Genomic DNA, 18,715 nt, shown 5'->3' with positions numbered 1-18,715 from the left:
TATGAAGCCAACATCACCCTAAGACCAAAACCAAGCAAAGACCCCACCAAAAAACAAAATTACAGACCAATATTCCTGATGAATATAGATTTAAAAATACTCAACAAAATATTAGCAAACCGAATTCAAGAATACATCAAAAGGATCATACACCATGACCTAGTGAGATTCATCCCAGGGATGTAAGGATGGTACAACATTCACAAATCCATAAACATCATCCACCACATAAACAAAAAGAAGGACAAAAACCACGTGATCATCTCCATAGATGCTGAAAAAGCATTCGATAAAATTCAGCATCCATTCAGGATAAAAACTCTCAACAAAATGGCTATACAGTGAAAGCACCTCAGCATAATAAAGGCCATATATGATAAACCAACAGCCAACATCATACTGAACAGCGAGAAGCTGAAAGCTTTTCCTCTGAGATAGGAAACAAGACAGGGCTGCCCACTCTCCTCACTGTTATTCAACATAGTACTGGAGGTCCTAGCCACAGCAATTAGATGAAACAAAGAAACACAAGGAATGCAAATTGGTAAAGAAGAAGTTAAACTGTCACTATTTGCAGATGACATGATATTGTACATAAAAAACCCTAAAGACTCCACTCAAAAACTACTGGAGCTGATATCAGAATACAGCAAAGTTCCAGGATACATAATTAACACACAGAAATCTGAGGCTTTCCTATACACTAACAATGAACCAATAGAAAGAGAAATCAGGAAAACAATTCCATTCACAATTGCATCAAAAAAGAATAAAATACCTAGGAATAAACCTAACCAAGGAAGTGAAAGACCTATACCATGAAAACTACAAGACACTTTTAAGAGAAATTAAAGAGGACACTAACAAATGGCAACTCATCCCATGCTCTTGGCTAGGAAGAATTAATACCGTCAATATGGCCATCCTGCCCAAAGCAATATACAGATTTGATGCAATCCCTATCAAATTACCAACAACATTCTTCAATGAACTGGAACAAATAGTTCAAAAATTCATATGGAAACTCCAAAGACCCCGAATAGTCAAAGCAATCCTGAGAAGGAAGATTAAAGTAGGGGGGATCTCACTCGCCAACTTCAAGCTCTACTCCAAAGCCACAATAATCAAGACAATTTGGTACTGGCACAAGAACAGAGCTACAGAGCACTGGAACAGAATCGAGACTCCAGACATTAACCCAAACATATATGGTCAATTAATATAAGATAAAGGAGCCATGGACATACAGTGGGGAAATGACAGTCTCTAGCAGATGGTGCTGGCAAAACTGGACAGCTACATGTAAGAGAATGAAACTGGATCATTGTCTAACTCTATACACAAAAGTAAATTGGAAATGGATCAAAGACCTGAATGTAAGTCATGAAACCATAAAACTCTTAGAAAAAAACATAGGCAAAAATCTCTTGGACATAAACATTAGCGACTTCTTCGTGAACATATCTCCCCAGGCAAGGGAAACAAAAGCAAAAATGAACAAGTGGGACTATATCAAACTGAAAAGCTTCTGTACAGCAAAGGACACCATTAATAGAACAAAAAGGCATCCTACAGAATGAGAGAATATATTCATAAATGACAGATCCGATAAAGGGTTGACATCCAAAATATATAAAGAGCTCATGCATCTCAACAAACAGAAAGCAAATAATCCAATTAAAAAATGGACAGAGGAGCTGAACAGACACTTCTCCAAAGAAGAAATTCAGATGGCCAACAGACACATGAAAAGATGCTCCACATCGCTAGTCATCAGAGAAATGCAAATTAAAACCACAATGAGATATTGCCTCACACCAGTAAGGATCACCACCACCCAAAAGAGAAACAACAACAAATGCTGGGGAGGTTGTGGAGAAAGGGGAACCCTCCTACACTGATGGTGGGAATGTAAATTATTTCAACCATTGTGGAAAGCAGTATGGAGGTTCCTCAAAAAGCTCATAAGAGAAATACCATTTGACCCAGGAATCCCACTTCTAGGAATTTACCCTAAGAATGCAGCAGCCCCATTTGAAAAAGACAGATACACCCGTCTGTTTATTGCAGTACTATTTACAATAGCCAAGAAATGGAAGCAACCTAAGTGTCCACCAGTAGATGAATGGATTAAGAAGATGTGGTACATATACACAATGGAATATTATTCAGCCATGAGAAGAAAACAAATCCTACCATTTGCAACAACATGGATGGAGCTAGAGGGTATTATGCTCAGTGAAATGAACCAGGCAGAGAAAAACAAATACCAAATTATTTCACTCATCTGTGGAGTATAAAAACAAAGAAAAACTGAAGGAACAAAACAGCAGCAAAATCACAGAACCCAAGAATGGACTAACAGTTACCAAAGGGAAAGGAACTGGGGAGGATGCATGGGAATAGTAGGATAAAGGTGGGGAAAAAGAAAGGGGACATTACGATTAGCATGTATAATGAAGTTGGGGGGCACGGGGAGGGCTGTGCAACACAGAAAAGACAAGTAGTGATTCTGCAGCATCTTATTACACTGATGGACAGGGACTGTAATGGGGGGTGTGTGTGGGAGCCTAGTGAACATAATGTTCTTCATGTAATTGTACATTAATTATAACAACAACAAAAATTATATAGTCATGAAAAATTTCATATACTAAATAAAACATCACACAGATATTGTGTTAAATGGCTGTTGTAGGTATTAAATGACATGACTGTGTATAGGAAGAAGAGAGAAATATATTCTGGTAGATTAAAATAATCCTGGAAGTTTTTTTTATAGTGGATATTTATCTTAATCAGTTGGATTTTATTCAGTGGGATCTGCATAGTTAAACAGAATGTGGCTTACATATCATGAGATAAGCCCAGGGATACTGTCAAGGTCACATTATAAAGCACATAAACAAGAAAGCACCAGCTATGCTCAGTATGATAAATTTGTGAGCAGTGAGAAAGAAGGTTGCAGAGGTAACTTAAAAACTACAGAAATATTTTTAGTAAGGGAGTGATTTTTGGAAAGTTGTAATTTAGGAAGATTAATCCAGGGGCATGGACAGTTCTGCTGAGAAAGCAACTGGAATCATGACTGACCCAAAGCTTCTTTACATATCAAATAAATTCTTTCATTAATTGAAAGCTTTACACTTTAAAGAATGTTTCTTTGTTTTATTAAGCAGTTCATACCCACTGTAGATAATTTCAAAAGCATGCACACTCACACAAAAGAGCTAAGGAAAGATAAATTTTCACATAGTTTTACCACCTGTTTTGATATGTACATCTTTCTGGGTTTTATTTTTTTCTATTAGTACTTATATAGAAAGAGATCTCAAATAAATACCAAAAGTTTCTAGGCATAGAACCTCAAAGAGTATCTAAGACTAAGTATGGCAAATTGTGGAATTATATCACTATTTAAAAGGAAAAACTGTTACTAATACCTATGAGACAGTGGCCATGTGGTGATGATGTGTTCATAGAACTTTCCATTTTTAAGAGAAATGAGGAACTGGATTTTCATGTCCATAGATGTTTGCAACAAATTCCATTAAAAAAAAGTATGGACCAGCACCACAAAGGCCCAAATCAAACCATCCAATAAACAAAATGACCCCTCTTTTGTTTGCTATATCTAGCTCAGGAACAGAATCTGATCAAAAAAGCTGAGTTTAGGAATCTAAGCCCTGGAATCAGACCCATCAAGTTCAAGTCTCAACTCTGTTATTTATTAAGTGAATCTTTCACCTCTGTAAGCCTCAGTTCCCTCATCTGTAATTCAAGGTTAAAATCTTTGCCTCATAGAGTCATAATATTTAAGTAAGATCATGAATGTGGAGTTGATGCCCCACTAAGGATATACAGTGATCCATTTTATATGAGTGGCACCATATATGCTTAATGTTTTATACATATTTTTTTGTTTTGTAAAATGTTTTCTGAGCACCTTTTTGTTAATGATTACACAGCATTTCATCATATATATGCAGGCAAATATTTGTATTTAGCCAAACCCTTATTGTTAAACATTTAGAAATGTTTCTAATTAATATTTCTAAATTTTATCTTTATTAGTGTAATATACATATACACACACACACACACAAACACACACACATATGTATATATGACATGCCTTACTGTATTTCTAAGAGTATATTCCTGGAAGTGGAATTGTTTGAATACATTTTTAAGGTTGTTAATGTTTTGTCAATTTATCCTTTCCCAAAATTAAGATATTCTATATTTTTATCAACTGTATAACCACATTTTTCTGTAGTTACCTTAGATGCTTCTTAATGCATTTTTAAGTGTTTTCTTATATTTTTCTTCACCCTGTGAACATTAGAGCTTAAATAATAGTTTCTTCATTTGATAGTTAAGGAATTTGGGACACCTTAATTTTATCAAGTTTGTGCAGTCAATTAATGAGTTAAACAGGACAAAAATGTAAGTCTCAAAAAGTCCTTATTTGAAAATATTTTATATAACATATTCCCTTGTTGATTATAAAGAATAATTACCTTTAAAACTATTAGATAGTTAATGGCTATTTAATAATATCTCAACTAAATTACAGACTAATGCCTTTTTTAGTTGCTAAAAAAACACTCCAACATTTTGACATGTGACCAGAATTTGGAAACAATGTTTCAGTTTGGGAAGAGCAACAGCAACCAGGATTAGGGAGACCATTCAGAATTGTTTATGCTACACTTAGAATCAAAGATAAATGTGATGCTAATTTTTAAATTTAGTAGTTATTGCTAAGTTAACCATTGCTAAGTATAAATAGCATTCATTCATTCATATATTTCTTCACTACGTAAATGTTTGTTGAGACCCCACCAGAAGCAAGGTACTATGGAAAGACATGGAGAATAAGTCACACACGCTGCCCTTTATCATCATCAGGAATTTATTTGATGTGAATATTTAGCATTTCTCTATTATTCTACTAGAAGTCAATACAAAGAGAAAGAAACAGTGCATTTTGCTTTAAATATACTTTTTGAAGAACATAATAGATCTAGTATCAAGATACAGTGCATTTTAAAAATTCTTCATGCAAATGGGAACTGTATTAAAATAAATGAAACGGGAGGCCAGAAATTTTAAAAAACAAGAAGATTCAAACTTCTATAATGTAATCGTCTTACCAAGTACAATATAAGAGCAGTGCCTGGAACCTCTTGCTGCATGTTTCCTAGACAACTGAGGTAGATTGTTTGCGTGGACAACTGAAGGGACTGAGGTGTTTTTTTGCGAATCCAGGTTGTCATTCTCCCTTGGTGTTCACTGGTAGCTAAGGGCACATCGCTCCCCTAACAGTGACTACGCTAGCTTACACTTTCCTTCTCAAAGTTTCTAAACCAAGCCTTCTGGCCTCTCAGCTGTCTGTTTTTGTTGTTCTTTGTTGTTTGCCCCTTACCCTTCCACTCTTTATTGAAAGCAGAGCGAGAAAGACTAGAGGCAACTTGTGCCTTATAATTATCCAGCTATTTAGAGAAGCATATGCAAAATGTTTGTCTGCATTTTTTGAAGCAGTTACTTCCTTGTAAATATGAAAATAACTGTATGAAATAGAATAGAATTGATTTAAATCACTCATTTATACCACTACTGTCATCATTAACAGATGTAAATGAACATAAATAGAAAAACTACCATTCCTAAAATCTTAGGAAAATTTCAAGATGATACTCATCAATAAGCTTCTCTTTTAATGGAAGTCACCTGTCTTACTGCAAATTAATAGTAACAGGCATTCAAGTATCTTTAAAACATTCCTGTCCTATTTTGAATTCTATCTAAATACAGGAATTCCTTTTGTAATAAGCCCACTCTATGTGGATTTAATTTTGAAGCCCACTAACCTGAAGCTCAGTTACATGTTAGGTTTGCCTCAGCCTTTTATTTTTGTTTGTACCTGTAAAGACTGATTCCATGGTCACACTTTCGAAGTTATTTGTTTCTAAGGACAGCATCTGGGTTATATGTCATCAAGACAGACAGCTGGTATTGGAGGGGCAGAAATGCTCTGGCCCTGTTGCAGGGTTACAGTTCATAGACTGGGTCTCTGTGGAAGATATATGAGTGCTCCCACCATTGTTCAGTGTTCACTCCAGGAGTTTAACAGAAGAAATCAATGAGGCGCAACTGTGTAAAATAGGGGTCAAATATGTACAGCTGTGGCTCCACATATATCAGAAAGCACTGTTTGATTTTCCTCTAGACAGCATTCATTATCAAAATGGGCTTCAGAAGCTTTTTATTAAAAACAAATTGACATTAATTAATTCAGATTGCAGTGGCCATTAGTCAGCTATCTCATTTCAGGAAACTGGATCAAATCAGGACTATTCCCTCCAATCTCTAATGGTTTGCTATCTCTAAATCCAATTTTACATTAGGATTCTAATATTTTAAGTTAGAGTGAGCTTTCTTACTCTGGCCTCTTAATTATCAGCTGTTTTGTTCTTTTGCTGTTTAACTTTTCGTGGGGGATCTGTATTATCTTGTTTACCTATAATATTAGTTGACTGATATTTTCCTACCATGTATTTCTGGAAAAAAGAAATTGTATGTAAGAAATTTACACTTATTTTGAAACCTAAATATAGGAATAGTTCTCATTTTTCTCCATTTGAAGAAAAATAATCCCTGAACATATGAATTCTAACAAGTTATTTCTCTGGATTGCAACTACCCACACTCTATAATTCTTTTCATGTATATTATTCTTTTTTCATGCCTTATCTCTTTCTAATAAACAAACATATGCACAAGCAAAATGAAGAATGAAAGGCTTTCAAAGATCCGTTATTGTATTCCTTTTTCTATAATTAGTCTAAATAAGAACCAGTTCAATTGCTCTTTTTCTCATTGTCTTGGCCATTTGTCTCTCTGACTGACTAGCAAATTAGGCACAAGCAAGCATGGGATATGTTTACTTTTTTTCTCACCTTTTGTTAGACTGATGAACAGTGACATGCCAGAAATAGTATATGAGAGAGAAAGCAAGGGTATATATGAATAAAGCAAGGGTATATATGAATATACATGTGGAGAGAGGGGTTTAGGGTTGCAGAGGAGTTTCAAATGGTATACAACAGAAAAGATGACTGTGGAAAGACAAAAGTATGGGGCTAGAAGTTGCAATGAGGACGAAACTGAAGGTGATATAGAATTTGCAAACAATGCAGCAAGCAGAGCCCCTATTCTTCAGGTAGCCCCTAGTGTTTGGAATGTCTTATTCAGAACTTTCTACATCCTGCCCCAGTGTCTCTAAAAAACTGGGCTGGGGCATCCCAAGCACCTCATGCCCGGACTGGGTGGAGTATTCTAAACTCAGACTGAGATCTAGCTATCTATTTCTTTTTACTGGGGCTTCTCTGACCCTCTACACCCACAAAAACTGGGGCCATCCAGATGACCCAATAGCTCTAGGTGTTGCAATTATGGGGTTATCTCAGGGTCCTCTGGTCAGATCACCAGATCCTGGTTCAAGGAATGGAGACTGACATGTGATTTGCTCCCTCTGGCTAGTTAAGTAAGTGTGTAATGGGATCACATGAGATTAGGCTGTGACATTGGTGCCAGTATGCTGAGTGGGGTGACTATCACTCTAATTAAAGAAGGAGTTCAAGACTTTGAACTAACACCACATAACCTTGGGTGTGAACCTCATATGGGTCCATGAAGTGGATGTGCCTATGTGTTCCAAGTATAGTGCTACCTTAGATCTGTAGCATCCAAGGGTGGTAGAGGTGGTCATAGGCACCCTTTATCCTGTGCCCCACCCCCAACTCAACACTAATACCCATTCCTCATCAGGCTTTACACCACATGTTGGTCAATATTCCATGTCTTGTCACTTATGTTTCTTCTGATGACCTTCTAGACCATTGTTCCATGATGTCAATGGAGCCTTTTGGTCAATATCTTGTATTGCATGCAAACTGTGCTCTCCAGGGTCACATTTAAGCCATGGCAGAGAAGGGAAGGTCATTCCTTATGTGAATTGGACCACTGTTCTCCACTTACGCACAGATGCCTTATCTATACCCCCGACTGGTAGTGTTATATGAAAAAAGATCACATTTAAAAAAGAAGTGATCACAGCCTCAAGATTTTAAGGTTGGAAGTAATGTTATTTAACAACTCTAAAATTCCATACACTAAATTTAACATGATCAGAAAACACATTATCACTTATACTTTCCTGCAAATGCTATGTGAGACTTGGATTTCTGGGCATCTTCAAAATAGCACCATAATATCCCTTGAGAGAGTCACTGAAGCCAGTACTACGGGCAGCATAACGGATGGTAGCATTATGAGTATACAACTGGCACTGAATAAATGGTATTAGGGACTGTGGTAGCAAGAAGATCTATATTGTTTCAATACAAACAGGTTCTGAAGAGTATGTCATTGTGAGTAATAACAGTGTTACTACCTTTCCTCCTGGTGGGAGATATAAAATTAGTTGGTTATGACACATTTGAAAGGAAAGAACAAGAAGAGATGACTCCTAGATCTGAGCACAAAGAAAATATGCACCTGGACACCACAATCTTCATGGCACTGATGGAACAACAAACATTTACTTAATACTTCTTCCCTACCCATTATTCTAAATCTTTACCAGGTAAATCATTAAGCCTCACATAGGCTTATGAATTTTTTAATACATTTTTAATACATTATTTCCTCACTCAAGATATATGCTTATATAGACACTGAAAGACATATTTTCCTAGGATCCAGGATATACTAGGGCAGCCCTACTTTACTAGGCTCTCTCTGATGATCCACTCAAGTACCTAGAAGTATGTACAACACAATTGCACTTTGAAAATGACAAGAATACTTGAGACCTACACTATTGATGAAAATTCTAATTTTTCCAAAATTAAAAAGGAGAACACATTATTTTCCTGATTATGGAAAGATGTGTAAGAGAGATAGGAGAACACCAAAGAAGAGAAAAATCATGGCAGTACACTTGTTTGGTTATTTCTCTTCTATTTCAAGCATTCATTCAAATATTATGGTTATGAAATTTATCATAATTCTTAAGTTTGAATACATTTGCTTTTTACATGCTGAGTTCACATGTCTGGACTGATGGAATTTAATGTGTCATTCAAATTACAGATATTATTGAAGGACCATGTAAGGTACCAGATATACAAATATGACTAACGTTTTTGTGGAAGAGAAAAACATGTAAACAAATAATTACGCAATGTGTTTTGAGAACAAATAGAAATGAGAAAGTAATCTGAATGGGGAAACAGGAGCAAACTTTGTATGAGGGAGGTTTTGAACAATCTTTTAAGTTTAACAGGGGTTTCTAGGGACAAGAATAGCAGAAGTAAGTCTATACAGGCTGATGGATATGTATGTAAATATTAACATTGATTCTAACTTTGTTTTCGCTTACTCTGTAACTTAGATTCCTGAGATAGGAAATATTTCTCAGCAACACTTAATTAACCTTGTAGTTTAACAGCACTAAAGGAGTGTTCTTCGATGTATTTTGAGGTGTATTTCCCAATTTTTCTGACTGTTGCACAGTGTATTATGCCTAATGTATGTATTAGCTAGTTCTTGATATGTTTATAAATTATTTCTGAACCCAAGTCCGCATCCTGTGAATTACCAGAGATTTACCTTCTACAGTCCCTGACCTCAGCTCCTGCCTCCATGCATGCTGTATCATTTCTATACCATATTGATGAAGGTATGAAGCTGAGCCTCTTTACCAGTTCCTTAAGAATGCATCTTATATCTTGGCATGTTCAAATCTTCATGCTGCTAGGATCTCACCCTCCTATCCGTTCATGTGCAATTAGCAAAATAGAAGTAAAGACAGAAATGAAGGGAAGGAGGAAAGAAAAGGAATTTTATTGTGAAACCAACAAAATAGTTTCTTATTTCCTCACTCAAGACAAAGAGCTGATTTGTAGTCTCTAAACTGGGAAGAGTTTTGCTTTGTTTTGTTTTGTTTTTATTTTTAAATAGGCCTCACATTATTGAAGTATGTGTGTGTACATGTAGTGTTTTCTCTGTAAGATTTTCACAGTGAGATCCAAAATCCACTTGCCCAACCATTTTAGTGATTTCTTTAATAATATAGGAAGAATAATTCTTGAATTAGGATATTCTTAGCACATTGTTCCACTATGTACACTATAAATGTAAAGCAGGCACCAGTGCTGTCTCTCCACAGGGAAGATTTATGACATGGTACTATTATAAACCCAAAGATTTTATAGTGTTTCATTTTATGGTCTGCTCTCTCTAAAATGACCTAAGGTATAATTTTCCTCCCACTGATAGATGCCATCTACAAAGTGCCACTGTTATTGAAGGGCTGGGCTGAACCAGTAAGGAAATAATTCTCACCTTTATATCTTTTGCTTCTAAGCCCAGGTGGTAATGAAAGGGTGGTACATCAGTAAAAGGTTATTCATTAAGTGCCCTTAAGCATGTTTGTAAGTACAAGGAACCAGAAACACTCTAAGAACAGTTCTAACTGCAACTTTTGGTTGTTTGAAGCAATTACCAGAGGTGGTTTCCGTGAATGCTCCCAGAACAAGTAAATTGTCTAAGGAAAAAAAAAAAGTGAATTCCTAGCTAGGTTTTATAAGCCTATATGGTCTCTGAAATCATTAAGGACATCATCAGGCAGAGGCCAAGAGCCTGCTTATCTCCCCCAAGATACATTTCATCTGTACTGGGTATGTGGGGGTCTCTTAATGTCCTGTTCAAGGTAAAAATACATTGTCTTACAAAATGTCTTGGTGATACAAATCAAAAAGAGATCCAGGGAGAATGTCATGCATTGTGAAGAACTGAGTTATATCTGTTTATGAACAAAATGAACTACTCTTGGTAGAGTCAGTGTATTCCAATTCAGTCAGTGTCTTTGAGTTTCAATTCAATCAGTACAATGAAGATCAAGACTCAGAAGTTTTCAGTTTGCCCAGGCACTATCAGATGACTCAGCACTACAGTTCTCATGTACTTAACAATATTCAAACATGATATTAATTATAAGTTAGTCAATCCCATGTTAAGAGATAACAGTACCAAAATGGAGTCATTTGTGTTAAACCCACATTACCAAAGACTTAATACTGAACTTAATCCCAGGAGTGGAATCTTTAAGCAATCAATCTGGAATTACCTGGGGAGCCCTGGTGAGGTCACTGACTTGACAGACCCATGTCATTCCTCAAAGGAAGGTGGTCTTGCCTAAAACAATCCACTATTTGCTAGTACCTTCCCTCTGACTATAATAGTCTTTCATTTTGTACAGGTCTTCAGAGCTCCTTTCTATTTGCTAGATGAGATGCTGCCCAATTCATGAATCACTGAATAAAGTTTGTAAGATTTTTAAAAAATATACACAGTTGAATTTAGTTTTTTAACACCACCAGCAAACTAGAGCCACTCCAACACTTCAGTCTTCTCATGTCTCTAGTAATGTAGAGCTGCAATTCTGTCGTATTTGTTTTAATGTTTTAGCTCTGCTTGCCTAAATAAATTATAGCTATCTCACCTTTTGTTTTCTTTTTGTTTTGTTTTACAGTGTGCCAATGTTCATATTGAAACTACCCCATTGGCCTGTTACATCCTCCATAATAAGGATGAGGACAAGGACCCCACCTGTTTCTTTCCACGATGCCTTAGGGTAGTCATGTGTACTCTAGGAGCAAAGCTAATACTGAGAAGCTGTTCCCTTAAATCTCATATAAAGAAAAAGCTGTACCTATAGGAGTAAAAACTTGAAAGTTTCACTTAAATGGACTGCTTAAATTTAATTATACAAGTAGTTGTGGAAGATAAGAATTTTACTTTATGTAAACAATCAATTTTTCCCATAGGCCATGTGCACTTAAACATTGACTTGATATATGCCATTGATTCTAGTTGGAATATATTTTTATCTCTTAGAGAAGAGGTGAATAGAAATGTATTGGTCTCTTTATTTGTATGTTATCAAAATGTGGAGTACAGTGTGGAAAAGCTAGTACTTTGATATCCAAGTGGCAGGTGTCTGCTTCGTGTGCAGCCAGTTGTGAAGAATTTAAGACAGTCGCCTTGCACAGAAAGAGTGGGGAGAAAGTAAAGGCTTCCCTGGATAAAGGTCGCCTGATACATGATCTAAGGCAATGAAACTTTCCTTTTTATTTTGATTTTTTCTAAGCCACGGGTAGGCATTAGCCAAAAATTGAATTCCACATAATGAAAAAGAATGACCATTATATTTTACTCATCTGATGGCTATGAGCGTGAAGCTTAAAAGGGCTTGTTCTCCCAAGTAGAGTTAGTTTTGCATGCTCAGCCTTTCTGCAACATTTTGATGAAGTCAAAGTTTAACCAGATTATGCAGCTCAAACTGAGAGAAACTATTCTGGCAGGGGGATCCTTTCTACCAGTATACCGATGGGTATATAAAAAATTCACAATTTGTCTGCAATGATTTTCTAATCCTAGTTCTTCATAGGTCCTGCATGAGTCACCTTTTTATCTAGACTCACCAAAATGAAGCAGGAACTGAGGGCTACCCAAAAAGAAGCTGATAAACCCAAACTCTTCTTTCTAAGCACAGAAGAATGCATCAACATGATTCCACTCTCATCAATTACCAGTTCTCAGCTATTTTACATCAGTAGCAACAGTAAATCTCTTCAGGGAGTAGTATACCACAGGGATTAAACTCTCAGACTCTGGAAGAAGCAAGAATGGCCTTCAATTACATATTCACCTTTTGGTTTTATATAAAAAGCGAATGCCATGTATTTCACAAGATAATAAAAATATTAACTAAGATGTAAATGTCTGACATGTAGAGGGCACTCAGCAAATGTTAATTCTATTAACATTTGTATTGTATTCTTTTAATATAGAAAATATATGAAAACTTATTAGGCTCTGTGCTTTTATATAGCGGACATAGTGATATAGTTGACTGTGTGGCAAGCTGTTAGTTCCTTCTCAATATTCTTTTCCATCTTGGTAAGAAGAAACCTGATTTTTAACTGGGTATATTTTAAGCTAAAATTTCCAGCCTTTGTTATTCTTAAAAATGGCCAGTTAATTGTTTGTGAAAGTGTCATATGACACTATCAGGAATTACTCTTAGAGGAAGAAGACAAAACCTTTTATATTCTCTTCCTCCATTCTCTTTGCTTAGAGCTTTGATATAATGACTGGCACTCTAGCAACTATTTTAATCATGAAGTTGAATTGTTACAGATCAGTGAACTGCAAGAGTCCCAGCAACTTTGTGGAGATGTCATACAAACCTTGGTTTGCTTAATTACAAATTAATTTTATATAGTAAAAAAATAAAATGTGATAAATGCCTATTATGTGATAGAGAAATGAACATCTGTCTTTTCAAAATCACTCTCACTTTTGTTTTTTTGGTTATTCAATTATAAGCAAACTTAATCCTAAAGATTACCATATACATTCTGAAATCACCCTCTCCTAGAAGTAACTGGTATATACTAGAACCTGGTAGATACTCAGCAATAATTTTCAGAGGAAAAATATAACTGTAACTGTTAGTAAATTTCAATAGTTAAATCTGTTGCACGTATAAAGGGAAGTTTTTATGAATATAGGATTTTCATTCTTTTGAAATAGTAATATATGTTAATGTAGATTTTTAAAAATCTGGGCAAAACATAAAAAGAAAAAGAAAAATCAACCATAAGCCTATCACCTTTTTATATATTTATTGATTTTGTCTGTTTTCTCATCTTTAGAGAAGATGTGTATATGACCAGGATTAGTAGTTGAGGCATGTTTTTTCAGAGATTGAAAAGGTACTTGTTAAATATTTTTCAAGCCCAGACAAAGGAACAAGGGAATATATCGCATTTACTACAGCTTTACTTTGCCAAATTAGATACTCAGTAGTACTTGGCAAATAGAAAATAGAATGATAAGCAGCAGCAGTCTTTGTGGGGATTTTTTACTTCTTTTTCTAAAAGTTAATTCTCCTTTTATGCTATGTCAGTCCATAGTTACTAGAATAGCTACCCTTTCTAGAACTGGCTTTTAAAAGAGCTAGTTTGCCAAGGCTATTGCTTACTTAAAATGCTTCTTATAGTATCTAGAAGTCAAAAGTACTGAAATGGAACCCGAGCCCAGCTGAGTAGATCAAAATCTCCCCTTCTCCCATTTGCCTTGAGTTTAACCTTCACCCCCAACTCCAAGTGTTAGCCTTGGTTTCTTTCTTCTTTTACCAAATAAGCTTTCATTTCACACACGGGAAATCACAAGGTCCATATTATATTTGGTAGAAATTTTCCAAAATTTCTGACACATAATTTAAAAATTTCCCAAGTTATCAGCAGTGATAAAGATTTTTTCCTACAATTATACCATTTTGATGTCAATCTCCTACCTTTAAAACATTGTAGAGAAGGTCTTCCCTCACTCTTCATCTTGTCAACTCTTAGTCATACTGCAAGTCTAGTTTAAATGTAAAATCCTCAGGAATTAAATTCCTACTACCCCAGAATTTGGGGAAGCCGCAGAACACTGGATGGAGTGAGATTATGTTCTGAGACCTCCTGCCACTGGTCTGAAATAAAACAGGGAGAGAGAATGGATTAGACTAGAAAAATGAATGAAATAGCAAAACAACAAAGACACTTTCCACTGGAGGGAGAAGTTGCTGAATTCTTGTGTTTATCATGTAAAAGAGTTCACAAACAAGTGGAATAGGTTTATGCAACAAGAAAGTTTATTTTATAAGACAATACACACTCAGATGGGAGTGTGGGTGACCTCAGAGAGGTGTGCTTTAGAGTTTGGGGTTTGGAGTTTTATAGGGCCTTTTGGGTAGGGCTCAGCTTAAGGCTTGATATCTGTAGGTGACAGATTCCTTTGGTGTTTTGTTTTAAGAATAGGGTTATTTAGGTGACTGTGTTGATCCTGATCTCAGCATTCTTTACCCACATAGGTTCATTTATATTCTGGAGGTCTATCACTTGACCTGGTTACAAAGTTACTTGATTGATTAAGGGACTGAATTGAAGAAGAGGAAGAACAGCATATAGATTAAGTTAAAGAGTAAGCTAGGCCTTTTTCCAAGGCTAAGTAGAATTTACAATGGCATGGGCCTTGCCCATTTACCTGTTCTATCTCAAAAGCATGGGTCAAATGAGCTCTATTTACTACTGAATCCTGAGTGCTTACTGGGCAGAGTACCTGGCATTTTAGAAAGTCCTCTATAAATACATACTCAATAGCTAATTGGATTAATACATGTCAATAATTTAAAATAGCACATATATTTTAGAATGAACTAGCTATCTTCAAAGACTGGAGGTTTATAATTTTGTTTTAAAAACATAATCCCATTAAATATTTGGGAGTAGAAAAAGTGTATATGAAGAATAAACTTTGCAACATATAAATTAGTTGGCTACGTATGTAACCTATTTTATATTTAGCAAGTATTTAACCTCAACAATTAAATGATATTTATCAGTCACATTTCTCACCTGAAATTCATCATGCTAATAGAAAATGGAATGCACAGTACAGGTGAGTTTTTGATAAAGGGAGATTCAGTCTGGGGATATCACCAAGATAGAGTGATATGTGCCTGTGTCAGCCTATAAGAACCAGTGTTGTGTCTGGACTGGCCCTGGTGCATCTTAAGATGATTACAAGATGCCTTTGGCAATGACCACTAGGCAACTTTGGGGAAAAAAAAGTTTTATTATTTACAGGTCCTGGAAATTATATGGCATACCTTGGGCCACACATCAAGGTCAAGGGAGAGAGAGAGAGAGAGCACTCAGACTTGGGGTTATGTTTGATTGGGGTTGAGTATGGGAGTTGAGGGTTTCACTATCATTCTTTATGGGTGATTTTAAAATGAGAGAGCAGGATTTAGAAGTGGGGAGAGAAAAAACAAAAGGCCCAAATGATCAATTATCAAAACCAACTAAGATCTCTAAACCAAAGGAGCTTTGGTGGGGTGATGGGGGCAGGCTGCCCATATGCTTGTGCACTAGTGTAGCCTGGCTCTTTACCTAGTCTGTGGCTAGCAAGGTGGTTATTTGAGATGACCATCTCTGAAGTGGATGCCTCAGCAAGCAAAGTTTAAGTCAGACACTTCCATTACCAAAAGAAAAGTCAGCTACCAGAACCTGCACAGGTAAGTGGACTTATATAAGATGCATTAGGTAATTAAAGGGCAGTATCAGCCTTTGGACAAATGAATCTTTCTAGATAATGGACAAAAAGTAATTCTGAATTTCCAAATTCTTACTGTAACTGTATACTAAACATGTTACACATTTTATCACATTTAAACATCACATTATCAATTCTCTCCAAGTTATGGTTCTAGCCATAAATTGCAAATTTGAAAATATCTCAGAGACATTAGCAACTTGTCTCAAGTCACACAACTCTTGAGAGTTGGTGCCAAGATTTGAGTTAGGGTCTAAATGGAAGGCATTTCCACTCCATCTCAACCACAGCAATAAGACACATACACTTCTATTCCTACTAAATGTGTGCTGCACAATCTTGAGACTAGATCTGCATTAGTCATATTCTCTAGTGATAAAGGTAAAGGCTCTGGAACTAAATTATGCAGGTTTCAATGCCAGCCACAACCCCCTATCTCTGCAACCTTGCATAATTAACTAAAATCTCTCAGTCCATAAGAAAATTAATCTGCTAAAGGTGGGTAATAGAAGGTACCTAATTAATAGAGTTTCTCAGAATTTGTTCCTTTTCAATATAATGCTAACTGACACCCTTGTGGTGTAAATTCCTGATTAAGGAGTTGAATAGTTGAACAAAACTATAATAGAGTTGGACTATAACAAACTAAGGCATCCAATTGTCTATTTGAAATACATTAAAAGACACCATAACATAGCCAAATGTTTCTGAACTACTGAAGTTCCTTGCCACATGTAAACTTGCCATCAGTACTCTGAAGTTTTCCATGTTTTCACTATTAAATTCCTAGACCCCACCTTCCATGGGTTCCTTTACTTCTGTGCCACTCAGGCCACAGTATCCACAAACACATAGAATAATTAGCATAAAAACTCACAAGTGGAATGAATGTGAAAAGGTGAATAAAATGTGTAAAGTCGAGTATCAAGTTTAGTGAACTTTAACTGATTTGACTTTGATTATAAAGAAAATAGAAAATCATCATCCACAACTCATTTACATCAGAAAAAAAATATTTTTAATGGTTGTACCAACATGTTGGAATAATATTGGTTCAGAGATGATTTGGTTCTTTTTTACAAAGTTTCTTCTCAAAGACTGTACTGAGGAACTCTGACACAGAAACAGTAACTTTATTTTATTTTAGCAACACAAAAAACAGGCAAGAAATATATATATATTCAGTCACCCAAGGTTGCCCAGGTTCAACCACATTTTACTCAAATATACTTTCTACTACCTCTAGAAGAATAAATACAGCCTTTTTACATGCCAAAGTTACTCCTTGTAAACATCCTTCACTTTTCGTTACTGCATGAGAATAGCCAAAAATAGCAGATAATATATGATACAATATAAGCAATATGTGATAATATATTAGACATATATTAATTTTTCTTGTTAATGATAGTTGCAATTAATTCAACCAATAGAATCAAATCCTTACATTTATGTTTTGTTTAATTGCTCATTTATCCCTTACACTTTGTCGTAAATATTGTCAATTATTCTGTAAAGTCTCAGTGGTGTTTATTCTTTTCTTTTCATTTTTGCCACTACCAAACTTGTCCTAACTCATATCAACTCATGCCTGGATATTTGCAATAAACTAGCTTAGCTCCATTCCCAGAACCCTGGTTAAACTGTCATATCCCCCATTCTAAATGATCACCAACAAATAAATGTAATGAACTCCCCCAATACCATTTTTAATTTTTAAAGTCTTTGACCAGTTTACTCATTTAAAAAAAATGTCAAGTTGTGTATTCTTTAAATATATGTCAGTTATTTTCAAACTTATATAACTGATCCCTCTAAATGCAAGAAGATAACGTCAGTCAAGCCAACATCAGAGGACATCTCTCTATCTTACTCCTGTCCCTCATTTACATATGGTCCTGTGGAGTGAATTCTGAGGAACTTAGAATTCCTTTCCTAAAGATATCTGCATACCAGATGGGCAAATCCTCTCATCAATTCTTCTGCCGTATAGTCCATTTCTCTCTGAGTGATCTTCAAGCACTAGTATGCAACCAGCAGGCTTGGTTTCCTCCTGGCCATTTCCATGGGCCGAGCAGGTGAGAGTAACATTTGAAGAATATAACATGTGGGAAGTGACCTGACAATATTTACTGATTGACCTCCATTTCCCTTGTTTGTCCTGGGAAACACTTGGAAATATTATTAGCTATTTGTTTGCCTTTTGATGCTTATTTCATGTCACTAAAACATAACGTCATGATGAAAGTATTAGTTATGTTACATGTCAACTTCCAGCATGTTAGTTAGTGTACTTTTGCAGTCCTGAAAGGCAATTTCCTAAAGGTCATAGTTTCCTGAGCTAGAAGTTAAGAAATGTCCATTTGTAACCAAGTTTTTGTACTTACTAGTAGTTATAATTTATGAAACCATTATTTCTAGACAAAATAAAGAGGTTAGTTTAGATTATTTTTATATTTCCAGTGTTGATCTT

This window comes from Manis javanica, chromosome 6, assembly GCF_040802235.1.
Source record: "Manis javanica isolate MJ-LG chromosome 6, MJ_LKY, whole genome shotgun sequence".
Classification (NCBI taxonomy): Eukaryota; Metazoa; Chordata; class Mammalia; order Pholidota; family Manidae; genus Manis; species Manis javanica.
This window is presented reverse-complemented; position numbering follows the sequence as displayed.